The following is a 15,045-nucleotide window of genomic DNA, read 5'->3' on the forward strand; positions in this document are numbered from 1 at the left end:
ATCATGAAGGACCCAACACCACATAGGACATGCCCTCCTCTCATTACTAATGTCAAGGAACAGGTGCAGGAGTTTGAAGACACACACTCAACATTTTAGAAACAGCTTCTTCATCTCCACCATCAGTGTATATACATACACTGAATTGCTTAATGTAATTTATAGTACATTTCATGCATTGAACTGCACTGCTGTCACAAAACAACACATTTCACATATACTGTATGTCAGTGATAATAAACCTGATTCTGATTAATAAACTCGTCTCGAGCTTTCAGCCAAATGATAGTATCGATTTTAACAGACATTTTGACGACAGCCTCTGCCATCTTCATCAGGGATTAAGTCTAGGTATGTCTAGTCTGGTGGTATTTATACCCCCATCGTCTAATCCTCCTGATTGGATGAGGACTAACCAATCAGGTTTCTGCTGACCCACCCTGTTTAAAATCTATTTTCAGTTCTTACTTGGAACGAGACCTTCAGCTTTGTTAAAATTCTTTTTCTCTAGTTTTATTTCAATGGCTTCCTTCATCATGTGGTCCCAAAAGCCACTGGCGCATCACAGTAACCTTGTGCCGTCAAAGACAATCCTATGGTCATTGTGAATGCAATGTTCTGCTACTGTCGATTTCTCTGGGTAACACAAATGTCCTGTGCTCCCTGATGTGGGGTTCCACTGTGTGCCTTGTATGGTCAATATACGCTGCTCTGCATTCACAGCGAATCCTGTAAACACCAGCCATCTTGAGTCCCAAGTCATCTTTGATCCACGTAAGCTGTGATTTGTGCTTCCTTACAGGATTGCGGATGGTATTAATCCAGAGTTTCTTCAGGACTCTCCAGAAATCGTGGAAATATAGGGAAGACAGGCAGCAGGGAGAGGTTCCTCCTCATTGTCAGGTTTCCTGGTTGTTCTGTCAGCCCTTTTAAGGTCCCAATTGATTTCCTTCACCTTGTAGCCATTCTGAAGGAACATTGTAACATAATCGTCTTTACTTCCTTAAGACGACTCTCCAGGTCCAAAATAGTTTTTGCAAGGTTAATTAAAGTAGAAAGAACTGTTCTATATTGGGAGACATGATGGTGCCTGTTATTGTTGAGGTACAAGTCCGTGTGAGTGGGTTTCTGATAGACGCTACGTCCGAGGCTACCGTCTGGTTTCCGTCGCATTAGAATGTCCAAGAACGGGAGGCAACCATTCTTCTCCATCTCCATCATAAATTGAATACGTGGATTATGCTGTTCAGATGGTCATAGAACTGTTGGGAGTCACTACCACCTCTCTTCCCCATATTTCCACAGTTTCTTGAAAGATCGCCAGGATCTTGAAGAAATACCAGATTAATACCATCCACAAACCCGTAAGGAGGCTCAAATCACAGCTTAAGCACAGGAGGTGGAGCTGTATGGGTTACCTGGAGAAATCGGCAGCAGAACATTCCATTTGCAAAGGTAATAGGATCAACTTCCACGGCACAAAACTACTGTGCCACGCCAATGGCTTTTGGGACTGCCTGGTGAAGGAAGCCATTGAGATAAAACCAGAGGAAAAGAATTTTAACAAAGACAAAGATCTCACTTTAAATAAGAACTGGAATTCGATTGTAAACAAGGTGGGACAGTGGAAACCTGAATGGATGAGGATTGAGCAATCAGAAGGGACAGACAAGCATCAACCCTGATGAAGATGGAAAAGTTTGTCATCAAAACATTGGTTAAAATCGATACCCGTACCTGGAGGGAAGCCTGAGAAGACTTTATCATCATACATGCTAGGAAAGCACAAAATCCTTTTCCGATTCTGATTACCAACATCTACAATATCCCTTCCTTCTTTTGCATGCTAGTACATTTGAGGCCTTTCTCCCTTGAGCTGACCAACCAGCTCCTCCCGCAGACCCTCTGCTATCCAGCTTCTACACCAGCACCCCTGAAACTCACATAGTCTTCCAAATGCTCTCAAGAACCCCCCCCCCCCCCAATTCTCCAGCCCCTAGAAAGACCCTGTGCAGTATAGTTGAGCAAGGTTACCTCAGCTGTGGCTGGGATCCAGGTCGGCTGATAGGAGTAGTCTTGAATCAGTGGGCAGGCATTGTGGCAAAGTATGGAGGCTTCAATGCACAGGATCAGAAGAGGCTAAAGAGGGTCGTAAGACTCAGCTAGCTCAATCATGGCCACAAATTTCCTCACGAGAGGGCACCCTCAAAAGGTGGCACCTCAAGAAGGCAGCATCCACCATTAAGGGCCCTCATCTTCAGATGAAATATGGCCTCTGGTGCACCTTCTTCATGATTATATTGGTACATTGGTCCCAGGTCAGATCCTGAGATGTTAACATTCAGGAACTTGAAGCTGCTCACCTTTTCGCCCACTGACCCCTCAATAAGGACTGATGTGTGTTCTCCTGATTTCCCTTTCCTGAAGTCACAATCAGGTCCTTGGTCTTACTAATGTTGAGTGTGAGATTAATGCTGTATCACCACTCAACCATCTGATCTACCTCACTCTTGTAAAACTACTCATCACAGTCTAAGGTTCTAACTAACAAAAGTGGTGTCATAGATGGTATTTCAGCATTTGGGTCTGGATCCTCAGGATCTGACTAGGGCGTTGTGCAGGAATACAAGCCATGGTACATAGGGGGTTACATTCATTCATCTGGCCTATTGTCCAGCCAGTCAGACTCCCACGCAATCCCATTAAACAAGTGAAGCAATCGGACAACCAGGGAGAAGCCTATCCAGCTTCTCCTTACAATACTAGCCCTCCAGTCCCAGTAACATCCTAATAAATCTGTTCCCTGATCCCTCTTCAATTCAATGAAATCCTGCACTGGGAATAAACGTCTGGTTATTAAGAGCAGATATAGATTTACCTGGCAACAATAAAATGTCCAACTGAAAGGGTCAATTGACTAAATCAACATTTTATTTTTAAATCAGTGAGTTACTTTCCACCCTCCTATAAAGAGCTCAAACTAAGAACAGAAACTGTTGCCCAACGGCAATCAATCTCAGTAAACACTATCGCTGTTAAATGCACAGATTTTCAACCCCTACCTCCACCGCATTTTCCTTTAGCGCGATTCATTTACCTTTTAAGATAATGTCCAAAATAATGCAAATCGGCTGTACAAAAAAAAACAAAATTACTTCAGCCCTTCTGAAAGCCTAAAGGCAAATAGACTGACAGACCCTGTCCTTGTCAGAGGATGTTTTTGACTAAGGGAGCAGTATTTGAAATCTCCAGGCAAACTACAGTGCAACCAAATCCTGGAAGGTGTGTATATTGAGCACACACAGAATGAATCAGCTGCGCCCAGCGTAAAAATTAATGGAATGTTCCTCCCAGCAGCGGATTTGAAGTGAATAAAATAATGAGTCGCGGTGCACAATCAGACAGTCCACATGACTGTAATACATAAATTGTAATCTTCTAGCAGAAAGCTAGCAAGCCTTGTCAGTTCTTCTGGCTTTTAGTTATAACCTCATCTGCTATGCAGTTAGAAACATTTCAGCAGGCAGCACACCCTAACACTAGTGTCAAATAAGCAACTGTTTAAATCAACACTCTGAAATGCAGGAGGCCACTGACGCTGCCAAAGTATTGAGGAGTCAAATCAGGAATCAAGTTGGCAGCATAAAGACTTGTATTCCCTCTTCTTTGTGCGGCCCCTCACCCACCCTGACTCAAAATGACATTCGACAATATACTCACTGGGGATATGTGTCATGCTGGTGATGGTTTTGAAACAGAACTGCGTGGACCACTTCAGTTTAAATATTGGCAGGAAGATGACATCCAACAGAAAGTGCAGGCTGCAACACTTTTTTTTAATATACAAATCGCCTTGGGTTTTATACAATGCCTTTTCAAAATATGGAAATGCAGCGCAGGATTCAGATTTAATCAGAAACAAATAGAGAAGCTGGCATTTGAAATACAAGACCTGTGCTTATGGGCACTGATGCTTCACAGGGCTCACATAACATGGATTGCTAATTTGCAATGTGAGAACAACCTCCATCATTTCTGGAAATGCCTTTAGTAGTTAGCCTAATTAAAAGAGATGCCACCACTACGCGCACTGTGTTCAACCCATAGCATGTTACTCAATGCCTTTTCATTCCCATGTACTCAGATGATCCTCAGCAAAATAAAGACTCATTATGCAAATTACCTGTCATCATCTCACAGCTTTTTCTTCCATTGCCTCCAATTTCATTCTCCCGTTCCTCAGTGTCTGTGTTAACCCTCCCACCCGCTCCATACTGTCATATGCAATTGCCAGCTGCCTTATTACAACAAGAGTGACAATCACCATCTAGTAAATGGAGCAATTTCTCGCTCACTACCGGTGGCCCCTTTTACCAACAACACGATGTCTAAATTCCATGAAGGAGTAGATTTGATGAGGGATTTCTAGTTAATATTTACAACTCGGAAATATTCACACTGTGGCTATTTTATGAGGCACCGTCATGCACCTAACAAAGCGGCCGCTGAGGGTACATTCGTGGCCTGCTGCTGCGGCCCATCCAGTCTGAGGTTCAACATGCTCTTCAGCACACTACTGCTGGAATGCGTGGTTATTTGAGTTACTGTCACCCTCCTGGCAGCTGGAACCAGTGTGGTCATCCTCCTGTGACCTCCTTCATTAACAACCCACAGAACTGCCGCTCACTGGATGTTCTCTTTTCCTTCTCACACCGCTCTTGTAACACTCGAAATGCGTGAAAATCCCAGGTGATTAGCAATTTCTGAGGTACCACCCTGTCTGGCACCAACAATTATTCCATGGAAAAAGTCACTTAATCACTTATCTTCCCCATCTGATGCTTAGTCTGAAAAATAACCGAAACTCCTGGCCACATCTGCAAGCATTAAGTTGCTGCCACATGATGGACTTGTTAGATATTTGCATTAACAAGCAGGTGTTCAGGTGCACCCAATAAAATGGCTACTGAGTGAATGAGTGCCAAACTTTTCCCGGCGTTCAGTTCCTGCAGAGAATCCAAGTCCAAAATTTAAACAAATGTAAATGTACAATGGCAGATGTAGACCAAGGCTAAGGGGAGACAAACCACACTCGAAATGCTACAGGGTGAACACAGTGCGACACAAGCAAGCTACAGCAGTCTCTTGTGTCGTGTTTATATCATCGGAACCATCAACACCACAGTCACAGTGGGTAAAGTGCATGTTATACTGCAACTGCCTTGGATTAAAGAAAGGCAAACACAAAACATGCTGGAATTTCTGCTTCTGTCACCTCCTCACAGACCCAAGGTGAAAATGCAACTACTTAAAAGCCAGGACTGAGGTGAACCCCCAACAATGCAAAAGCCTATTTAAACTGGCCATAAAGAATGCCATTTATAGAATGAAAGAGCGGGTTTGCACTTACATGGAACGCCTTGGTGATGGCAACTTAAATGAAATAGGTAATGAAATAGCTTTGAGGGATCATCAATGATTCAGGTTCAGTTATTTCATGCACATGGAAACATACAGTGAAGGTGCCATTTGAGTTAGTAACCAGCATAACTCAAGTGTGTGCGACGACAAGTGTCGCCACAAAATAACATGGGGAAACACAACAGAAAATGCACAGAAAGCTCACACTGCAATATGATAAATAACACAATAACCTCCCATCCCCAGATCAGAAAAGTTTCCATCGAGGTGTCATAGGAACTTGGGTCCGTGCGAGAGGGTAGTAGGTTATTTGCACTTGCATCAGCAGGCATCTCACTCAGCCCGAGCAATTGCTGAAGTATCTGGTTGGGGTCTTAATCCCACACACCAGACTCAGTAGTTTGTTCATGTTGCCACTGAGCAGAGACAACTGGTCAAAGAGGATATTTCCACAGACAGAAAAAAAATACAATGCCTGAAAAGTTTACTGCAAATAATTTTCTTAAAAAAAAGATTACACACTTATTTCCAGAGTGAAACACAGTAGCAACTTGTTGCAGAGTTTCTGACTTATTTATTGACTACAATATGAAGGAGGCCATTCAACCCACATGGTCCAGCCTTGCTCCCTGCAGAATAATTCCACAAGTCCTGCTCTTCGTCTCGGTATCCCAATTAGTTAATGTTAGTTACACTGCTGGCAATCAGAGCAACAGTGAAGGTCCTCCATCCCTGATGGTGTTCAAGGCCCACTTCATCATCTCAATAGCTTCATCTCAATTTTCACTACTGTCAGTCATTCAAAGTCCCGGGTGCAGGCTAAGGAATACCGTCACACTCAGATGTAGAAGGATTCTTCATTGCCGTTTCCATAACAATTTTGTTTTGCCAGGCAGGGTTGTCAGCCCTGAGCTGAACCCCTGAACCTGGAGAACCCATGGACCATTCTTAGTCTGTCCTCTACCCTTTGACCTGTTTGGTATGGATGACCCTGACTGAAGATCCAAAGCCTAAAGCCCTGACTCCAGCCAGTATAGCTCTCTGGATCACAGAGATACACAGCCTCCAAATCACGACAAAGTTGTTCTCCTCTTGGAGGATTACTCTAGCACCCTGCAACTTATTCTTTCTCACAACTTGCCTGTGTCGTTTGAGTCTTGGCCAACATCATCATTATGTGCTGTGCCGTTTGACGTGGCCACTCACGGTCATTGACCATAATCGTTCTTGGCAAACTTTTCTACAGAAGTGGTTTGCCATTGCCTTCTTCTGGGCAGTGTCTTTACAAGACGGGTGACCCCAGCCATTGAGGCTGTCTGCCTGGCATCAGTGGTCACGTAAGCAGGACTTGTGATCTGCAGCAGCTGTTCATATGACAATCCACCACCTGCTCCCATGGCTTCACGTGCCCCTGATCTGGGGGGCGGGGGGGTGGGGTTGCTAAGCAGGTGCTTCACCTTGCCCAAAAGTGACCTGCAGGTTACCAGAGGGAAGGAGTGCCGTGCACTCCCTTGGTAGGGACGCATCTTCACCCTGTCACCCAGACTTCCCTACACCAGGGGAACTTCGAGCTGCTACTTAACCTGCACATCATAGAGGAAACCAGAGCATCTTATGCAAACTCCTCAGGCACCGAACCAGGATCAGGCTCGATCCAGGTTTGTTTTGTGTCACTCTAAAAACAAATTGTTCTTATTTCCAATTTCCACATTACCAGTCCCCTCGTTCCCTGTTTTCTTCCAAAATAGTCTGAGAGTAACCAATGTCTTCACGTCATAGCACCGGATTGGGACCCGACCCACAATATATCCACCCAATTCCCTATTGTGATCCTCAACCCTAAGCACCACCCCATTCCCCAAGCTTCAGTCATGCTTCCCCACTCCCAAATTTTGTACAAGGGCAGATAATTACTTTCAACCCCTGACCACAGCAGAGATTTCATCATGCCCTGAGCCATCCGCCATCCTTTCCTGCTGCTCACTCCCAACCCCATGGTTCTAGCAACACATTTTTACTCCCTAGGACTTGCGTTATGTAGACAGTTCGACCAAACTTAGAATATTGTGTTCAGCTCTGGGCACCTCAATATAGGAAGGATGTGGAGATTTACCAGAGTGTTGCCTGGATTGGAGAGCAAGACTTAGGAGGACAGGTTGAGAGATCTAAGGGTTTTCTCTTAGGAGATAGGGAAGATAAGAGGTGACTTTATAGACATCTACAGGACGACAAGCTGCATAGATTGAGTGGAAAGCCAGAAACCCTTTCCCAGGGTGGAATTGGCTAATACAAGGGGGCATAATATTAAAGTGATTGGAAGGAAGTACAGGGGGTTGTCAGTGGCAAGTTTCTTTTCAAACATGGCAGATGGAGAGGCAATCTAACAGGGGTGTATAAAATTATGAGGGGCATGAAAAGATTGAATACACTCAGCCTTTCTCCACTCTAAGAGTTAAGAATCAAGAACAAGAGGACACAGAGTTAAGGTGAGATGGGAAAGATTTAAAAGAGGAACTTGAGGTACAACTTTTGTAAAAAAAAATGAAGTGTGGTAATCAACTGTCAGAGGAAGTAGCTGAGGCAGGTAAAATGACAACTTTTAAGAGACAGTTGGGATAAGTACGTGGATTGGAACGATTCAGAAGATTATGAGCCAAATGGGACTAGCTTGGACGGGGCACCTTGGTCAGAATGGAACATCTGTGCTGAAGGGCCTGTTGATGCACCATCAATAACTCTCGGAGACTGGAAGTGAACGATAGGCTCCGAGAGTTATTGATGGTGCATCAATTTTATTAACAGCAAAAGGGAGCGCGACATCTCGGAGACTGAGGGAGGAGCAATGCCCCAATCGCCTTTATACAGGGGTCTGTGGGAGGAGCCACAGGAGCAGTCAGCAGAGGGGCATGTCCAGACAGGTATACATAGTTTACCACACCTATGCTGTAAAATTCTACGACAAAAGCCAATATGAAGAGAAGAAAGAGGGGCATTTTAGGAAATTTGCTTCTTGGAGGAGGGAGAGGTGCCCATGGATGTAGAGAATAAAACAGAAGGGAGAAAATTGGCAGGAAAGTGAAATCAGGTTAAGGATCTGAGCATGCTGCCATTTATTGTCCATCCCTAAGGGCACTTGCTTAGGCGCCATGTCACCTTCTTGAACTTTTTCAAATGAAAGGCACTCCCATGGTACTGCTGGGAGTTCCAGGATTTGAACCCAGCATCGATAACAGTAACATTACCACTCCACTACTCCGAGAACCAGGCTCCCAACCATCGACCCCCACAAGTGCCCTTCAACATAATGTGTACCTCAATAAACACCAAGTACACTGCAGACGCTGGGGTCAACGCAACACACTGGAGGAACTCAGCAGGTCGAGCAGCATCCGTGGAAACGAGCAGTCAACGTTTCAGGCCGAGAACCTTCGTCAGGACTGAAGAGGGAGGGGGCAGGAGCCCTATAAAGAAGGTGGGGGGAGGGTGAAAGGTGCCAGGTGAAAAACCAATCAGAGGAAAGATCAAGGGGTGGGGGAGGGGAAGCAGGGAGGGGATAGGCAGGAGAGGTGAAGGAGGAACGTAAGGGGAAAGCATTATGGGTAACAGAAGGTGGTGGAATCATGAGAGAGGTGATCGGCAGCTGGAGGAGGAGGCAGAATGAAACTGGGATGGGGGAAGGGAGGGGGAGGGAATTACCAGAAGTTGAAGAATTCAATGTTCATGCCAAAAATAAAGTTCAAAATACCTCAATAAATTTCCTCCTCAGCCTTCTCTGCTCCAAGGAAAACCAGCCCAGTACATCTGGTCTCTCCTCAGAGTTGAAACACATACAGTAGCTCTGTATCCCAAGTTTATCCTTATACACCTTTCTCCATCCAGCTTGGCCATTTGAACCTTTATATGATTCACCTTCACTAAGGCTTTATAACCCACGTGCAGAACAAGGATCAAGAAAAGAATATTTCCTTCCTGTTGAGAAAGAGCTCCCTGCTGTAATATTGCAGTTTAACATCAGTGAAAAGAACTCTGAAGTAATGTGAAGGTAAGTGTGTAATCTATTTGTTGCCGGGAGATTCCCAGGCAGCAGGTCAGCACAGTATCGGCTAAATGTCGGAGCCCAGCAAGGGCACAGAAACCACTGTGACATTTCACCCATTCAGCAGGTGTCCCCTTTGAAGTTTGTACAACAAAAAAAATGCTGCACAAAGAATAAACACACAGCAGTTAAAATAAGCAAAGACAAAGCCAAAGCTCAGATTCAGATCCACTTATTTATCAAAACATTCAGCGAAATGCACTGTTTGCATTAACAAGCAGCACAGCCCAAGGATGTTCTGGGAACAGCCCACAGCACATTCCAACAGCAGCACTGCATGCCCACAATGCTTGGCCAAACAACACAGGAAGCAACAAGCAACAAAACAGACTCCTTTCCTCACTCCCAACCACTCACCCATACCAGCAGTCCTCCAACCCCAGAACAAGCCTCCAATGAACCATGCAGTACAACAGTTCTGTACAGTCTGGGATCAGCCCCATCTTCAAGGAAAATTGGCTGTCCCTGCAAGGCTGGTATGGGACATTAATTGTCCCATTAAACCAACAGTAGTTGTAGGATGGAGTTGGGTACCTCTGGAACAGCCATGGTTCTATACAAGGGAATGGGTGAAGACATCACCAACCTGTTCACCCTGTAGTCCATGTGACTGGGAGAAGTGTTGTGGAGGTTGTGGGTGAAGCCTTGAAATGGGAACACCTTGGAGTCCAGCTAACACGTGGGTCCTCTCGCAGAGGAACACCTGCAGCTATCTACCACACGCTGTTTCTCTGGCCCTTTTCCAGAGATGTCCAAAGAGAGTGATGGGCAACTGGGCTGCAGCTGGCAGACCTGTAATACCTGGAGATGGTCCAGGGGACTTGCGACTACCACAAGGAGCAACCTAAACCGTGACTGCAGTCACCCTGGTCAGATCATCACCTAGAGACTAAACCCCTGCTCTGGAAGGTCTATTCCACAACCAGTCAGGTAGCCAAAGCTGAAGCCCTTGAACCGCCCCTACTTGCCCAGCCATACATTGGATGCACAAGGATTTATATAATACGGGACACTTCCAACTGTAACAGCACATACTTTGAGAATGCAGTGATAGGACTTGAGGGACTGAATTACTGAGCCGACTCGGACTTTGCTCAGTGGCATATAGAGGAATGAGGGCCAATCTTGCAGAGCTGTATAAAGTCATGAGGGGCATAGATAGGGTGCTGCTCTCAGACTTCCCATTGCTGGGGAAATCAAGAACCAGAGGGCAGAGGTTTAGGGCAAGGGGAGGAGATATTCAATAGGAACATGGAGGGACAATCTTTTCACCCAGAGAATGGTTTGTTTGTGGAATGAGCTGCCAGTAGAAGTGGCTGGTGCAGGTATACAACATTTTAAAAAAGCATTTGGACAGTCTCGTGGATAAGGAAAGGTTTCGAGCTGGGGCTCCCAGCCTTTTCTATGCTATGGACCAATGCCATTAGCAAGGGGTCTGTGGACCCCAGGTTGGGAGCCCCTGGTTTCGAGGGATTTGAGCCAAAATCAGATAAATGGGACTAGCTTAGCTGAGCAGATTATGTGGCATGGACCAACTGGACCAGAGGGTTTCTATGCTGTGCTTTCTTAAAAAAAATTCAGAAACAGATGACTAGAAGATTCTATGTTACAATTTTCTTAATAATCAGTTTCTAAATTCAAAGTAATTTCTTATCCAAGTACATCGATGTCATCATATACAGCCGAGATTCATTTTCTTGCGGACATACTCAATAAATCCAATAACCATAATAGCTTCAAAGAAGGACCACATCAACTTGGGTTTTTAACCAATGTGCAATAGACAGCAAATGGTGCAAATACAAAAACAGAGATAGAATATATATTGCTTGTTTATTTATTTGTTAAGAACATGAGATGAAGAGTCATTTTAAGTCATAGGTCATGGAGACATTTCAATGATGGGGCAAGTGAAGTTGAGTGAAATTATCCCTTTTGGTTCAAGAACCTGATGGTCGAGGGGTACTAACCATTCCTAAACCTGCTGGTGTGAGTGCTGAGGCTCCTGCACCTTCTTCCCAATGGCAACAGCATGAAGAGAGCATGGCCTGAGTGGTGGGAGCACCTAATGATGGATGCTGCTTTCCTGTGCCAATGTTTTGATGTGAGGAGGGCCTGTTTAACATTATTTAAGTAACATTTATTTCAGATCATTTTCTTTGCAGGAAACAGACAGACATATCTGTCACCCTGTAACAAAGTGGAACAGTAAAAGATGGCACATATGAGTAAACAGAAGCAGGAGTTGGCCACCGGGGCCCCTCAAGCCTGTCCCTCCACTCTGTATAAACATGGCTGACCTATACAAGTTCAAGCCCCCATCACTCTCCATTACTCCAATCTTTCAGATTTTCATTTACCTCTACCTTGAATATCAGGTGGGATGCAGAGAATTCTAGAGATTCACCATCTTCTGAGAAAGAACTACCCTGGTATAAGTTAATTAACAGAGTAGTTAAGAGCACTGTGACTATGGGGTCCTTTGAACTGCAGTCCCCACCCTGCCTCACTCTCAGATGCTACAGCAGGTGTTGGTTACAGAGGGAGAGCTGGGAGGAAGTGCATCCACCCCCCTGATTTCAAGTCAAGTCACTTTTATTGTCATTTCGACCATAACTGCTGGTACAGTACATAATAAAAATGAGACAACGTTTTTCAGGACCATGGTGATACATGACACAGTATAAAAACTAGACTGAACTACGTAATAATAAAAAAACAGAGAAAGCTACACTAGACTACAGACCTACACTGGACTGCATAAAGTGCACAAAAACAGTGCAGGCATTACAATAAATAATAAACAAGACAATAGGGCAGTAAGTTCAGGCTCTGGGTATTGAGGAGTCTGATGGCTTGGGGGAAGAAACTGTTACATAGTCTGGTCGTGAGAGCCTGAATGCTTCGGTGCCTTTTCCCAGACGGCAGGAGGGAGAAGAGTTTGTATGAGGGGTGCGTGGGGTCCTTCATAATGCTGTTTGCTTTGCCGATGCAGCGTGTAGTGTAAATGTCAGTGATGGCAGGAAGATTGACCCCGATGATCTTCTCAGCTGACCTCACTATCCGCTGCAGGGTCTTGCGATCCGAGAAGGTACAATTTCCAAACCAGGCAGTGATGCAGCTGCTCAGGATGCTCCCAATACAACCCCTGTAAAATGTGATGAGGATGAGGGGTGGGAGATGGGCTTTCTGCAGCTTTAGGGGAGGGGAAAGTATTTTTCCTGAGTGGAAGACAAGACCAAGTAGCTTTTTGAGGAATAACACTGGTTTGATTCCCCCCCCCCCAAATGTCCTAGAGTATTGCCCTGAGAATCTACTTTTGAATGTAATCACAAATATTTAGAATGCTGCAGTAGTTTCAAAAAACAGTGAGGTTCAGAAGCAAACAACTGATGACATATCCCATCCTATCATTTGATAGTCAGTTCAATTACAGGAGACAATCTAGTACAATGAGTCACTGCCATTTACAGGATCTTCTGTTACACACTGGAGTATGTTCCGTCCCCGCCCACAAGCCTATCCACTATAGGCCGCACTCACTCCGCGTCCTCCATTGTCGGAATACAATGTTAGCAACCCAGCCACAATTAACTTGCTTCTTAAATTTCCACAAACGTTCGATGTTTCTGCAAACTGTTTCCCAAACAGTGTTTCTGAAGATAATCCGCCTATAGTAACAAGTGTAGATACATTATTAGATCCGATTATTGTACAGTTGACACGGAGTGCTACTTTTGAATGGTAAAACGGCCAGGGATCGCTTCAGTCAAGCCAAATACTGAGGTAAGAAAATATACTACATAGGAAGATGCCTCGTGGCTAACTTCACTCACCTCAAACCTGATCTGATTCCACAATCTATGGGCTCACTTTCAAGAACTCTACAACTCATGTTCTTGGTATTATTTATTTGCATGGTTTGCCTTTTTACACATTGGCTACTTCTTTGTGTGTAGTCTTTCAATTATTCTAATCTATTTCTCTATTCTGTGAATGCCTGCAAGAAAATGAATCTCTAGGCAATATACGGTGACATAAATGTACTTTGATAATAAATTTACTTTGAACTTTCAGTTGAGTCCATATCAACTCTTGAAGCATTCCCTTCCTTTCATTTCCATAGTCAATTCCCTGTAACCCTTGCCCTGCACATCATCTCTCCCAATTGTCCTACCATTCACCTCTGTCAACGATAATTTACGTTGGCTAATTAGCTTACCCATCAGCACATATTTGGGACGTAGGAAGAAATGTGAGCACATAATTCTCTTCCAGCAGGATCTAGTTTCTTCACTATTATTCTCTGGGTGACCTGCCCCGCAATGGAGGAGGAGAAAATATTTCATAACTAATTAATGACCTTCATCCACAAGCATGAAATTAAACACTACAGCAGCGAATGCTACAGCATAACTAGTGCTTTATTCTCTCTGTTTATTCACTGCAGCTCTTTGTCAACAGATAAACAGAATGGAAGGAGCTAGTGGTCAAGCTTCCCTCTCCCCATTTAACAAATCTAAAGGGGGTTTCTTCTTTTTTCTTTGTTACCGTGTACGTAATCAAAATGGCTTCTTTGTCTTGTTAAAAGCAGGAATGCTTCTTTGTTGCGAGAGAGTGCTGGAAGCTTGTTTGGGTTAAAATTTATTGATAATGAGAATTGTATTCCTTTGTAAACCTATTGGGATTAATGTTGTTCTGACTCTGTAAGCTATTGTTGGCGGGCTTTTGGGCAGATCGGCGTGAGGGGGTGAGAGAGAGAGGACGCGATGCTGTAAACTGGGTGAGGAACAGACCCCAAGCGGGGGTCCGAGGCCAGGAGGTACTCCAAGGAGAGGGGATGAAGCTTGACCACTCGGAGGGTCCTGAGCTGCGAGTCGAGGAGTTCGGAGGGGGTCAAATGGTGGCCAGAAGACTTCAGTAATTGAGCTCCAACAGTTGTGCACGAAGTGGTTTGGACTTTGATAAGTTTGGCGCCTTTTCTTTATTATTTTCTTCATATATACTGTATTGTTATTAATCACTTAGTTATAGTAACCTTTATAAATTGTACTCATTTAATCGCTTATGGTGTACAGTCTGTTTTTGGGCGAGGCGGGGACATCACACAGCATCCACACCAGCTGATTACCCAGTTTGGCGGGGCTGAAGGCTGCTCCCCCCAGACGAGAACGAGCTGAGCGAGCCTGAGGCGACCCAGGGGTTACACAAATCTCAAAGGTAAATATTGGCTGTGTAAGAGGCCCAATAAACAAGAAAAAACATGTTTTCTATCCCAGTTCTGATGAAGAGTCCCAGACGTGAAACGTTAACTATTTCCCTTTCTACAGTTCAAGTCAACTTTTATTGTCATTTCAACCATAACTGCTGGTACAGTGCATAGTAAAAATGAGACAATGTTTTTACTATGTACTGTACCAGCAGTCATGCTCAAAATGACAATAAAAGTTGATTTGACTTGAACTGTAGAAAGGGAAATAGTTAACGTTTCACGTCTAGGTCTCTTCATCAGAACTGCTGCTTGACCT

The 15,045-nt window shown here is 44.4% G+C and overlaps 1 protein-coding gene across 6 annotated transcripts in view; it reads right to left on the reverse strand.

The window, feature by feature from the left end:
• The window catches only part of LOC132391118 (CRACD-like protein), a 205,193-nt gene that overhangs the window by 110,894 nt on the left and 79,254 nt on the right, over positions 1–15,045 (reverse strand). The window contains exon 1 of one of the 6 annotated variants that reach the window (XM_059963917.1): positions 8,734–8,752. The exons of the other annotated variants lie outside the window; for them this stretch is intronic. The gene's annotated coding sequence lies outside the window, so the exon portion shown is untranslated. Of the gene's footprint in view, positions 1–8,733; positions 8,753–15,045 lie in introns of those variants that run through there. 6 annotated transcript variants of the gene reach the window in all.

The sequence above is a fragment of the Hypanus sabinus genome, chromosome 3 (genome assembly GCF_030144855.1).
Source record: "Hypanus sabinus isolate sHypSab1 chromosome 3, sHypSab1.hap1, whole genome shotgun sequence".
Lineage (NCBI taxonomy): Eukaryota > Metazoa > Chordata > Chondrichthyes > Myliobatiformes > Dasyatidae > Hypanus > Hypanus sabinus.